Here is a 2,201-nt window from a genome sequence, read left to right as displayed (position 1 = left end):
ATATGATTATTTTGTATATTATATAATAATATATAATTTTTATACAAATTATTATGTATAATATATATATATATATATATATATATATATATATATATATATATATATAAATCGTATATTGTGATATAATATATGTATAATATTAAGTTGAGCATTAAACTTTAAGTTATAATATTTGTTATTTTTGTTAGCAATAATAGTTAAGAGTTGGTACAAAGGGGGAGAATTAGAGAAGTTGCAAAACACTTTAGTTAGATTACAAGAGAGTCAAAGGTGTTTTTAGAGATATTATGCTTGGTTTTACATTGTTTTGACAGGATTTGATGGGAATTGAATGATGGAAAGTGAAGAAGGAAGGACTTGGACTTAAAGAAGGATGAGAAAAGATGTAAAGGAAGAATCATAACCACCGCTCAACGCCAATTCCAACGCTGAGCGCTAGCTTCGTGAATTATACCACTGTCAAACATTTGAGCGGCGACACTAAGGGGAGAAAAGAAGAATCGCCCACTGCTAAGCGCTGGACTTTGCAAAATTAGCCATTGTCATACGCCTAGGCGTGACCGTTGAGTGTCTAAATGAGAGTGTCGCCAACCGTTGAGCGGTGAAACCAGAGTTGAGTGTTGTACTTATGGGCCTGGGCCAAAATTCTATTATTTTTCTGTATTATAAATAGACCCAGCGTGAACAAGAGCTGTATCTTTTGGCAGAGATAGACGTCAGCACACCTTCTACACTCCTTGGAGGTGGTTTTTGGATACTAAGGCTCAAAATCACCAATTTTAGGGTTTATTCTTTCATTCTTTCCATTAAATTCATAAAGTTTCACCATGTCAATGGTGAACTAAACCCTTTGTTATTGGGGAACGATGTAATCCTTTTGAAACTCTCTTATATTGAAATTCTTATTTTATTCATATGCTTTTATTATCAATAGTTTGGGTTTTCTTTTTTGTGCTATAAAGCTTGCATCGTTTAACTCATTAGGTGTCATGATCTTTGATTTTGTCGATACGGGGACGTATGGGGAAATCTAGAATGGAGGATAATTCTCTTGATTTTGAAATATTTCCCAGGGATAGGATTAGGACGGTCAATTTCTTTAAGCTTCTGTGATTAATGCATTAGTAATTACTAGGGAGATTAGGGATAATAAACTAGTAATTATGGTAATAGGCTCTTTTCGCCGAGGGATCGGGTTTAGAGTAATTTAGAAAGTTGCATGAACATTGATAATAAAGTGGAATTTAATAAGAAAAGTAGATATAAGAGGGTGGATTAGGATGAAATCATAAACCCCAACAACTCCATTCATTCATATCTTTATTTGCTAATTGATCAAGTTTGCATTTTTGCATGTTTAAATTTTGGTTTTGCATCACCATTACAAACATTATTCTTTAAAGTCTTATGCAATTGATTCACATGAACGTTTAGGCCACTGAGTCCCTTGGGAAACGATATCTGGACATACTGTTCTATTATTACTCTATACGATATGGTACACTTGCCAGGGTGTTAACAACTTTTTGGTGCAGTTGTCGGGGACTCGTGGTTTAACTTTTCTATTAGTGTGAATTTGATTAAATTTGCTAGGTTTTTGTTTTTGTTTTATTTTGTTTTTTATTTTTATATAAAAGTGCTTTTAGGGTTTTTGTTTCTTGTGTATGCAGGAAGCAATTCACACCAGAAGCTAGAAAAATCAACCTCTTCTTGAAGGATTAAGTGACAAGAGAGGGAAGAAAGTTAGACGCCCATCTAGGGATCTATTCCCTTCTCTTGAAAGGCTATTACAACCCTCACCGGAGGCATCTACTCAAAATACAAAAGAGATGGCCAAAGAAGCTCCTCCTACACGAACTCTTGCAGACACATCTAATGTTGTTGACTGATAATGGTTGAAAAATTGTTATTTTCATACTTAAATTTGATATTAAATCACACCCTTTATGGCTTAGAATTAGCTTGAAATCATGCATTTTTATTAAGTTAGAGAATAAGAGAGTCAAAGTTGGTTTTCTTGGTTTTATGCTTGGTTTCCCTTGATTTTGTAGGTTTTTGGAATGAATTGAAAGAAAGGTTGAAGATCAAATGGTTGCAGTGTAGAAAAGTCAACCAGAATGCAGAAAAGTCAACCAGTCAACTAGAAAAGTCAACCAGTCAACCAGTTGACCAAATGGTTGAGCGACAGTTTTAACGCC

Source organism: Vigna radiata, unplaced genomic scaffold (genome assembly GCF_000741045.1).
Source record: "Vigna radiata var. radiata cultivar VC1973A unplaced genomic scaffold, Vradiata_ver6 scaffold_146, whole genome shotgun sequence".
In the NCBI taxonomy this organism is placed as follows: Eukaryota; Viridiplantae; Streptophyta; class Magnoliopsida; order Fabales; family Fabaceae; genus Vigna; species Vigna radiata.
Note: the sequence above shows the minus strand (reverse complement) of the source record.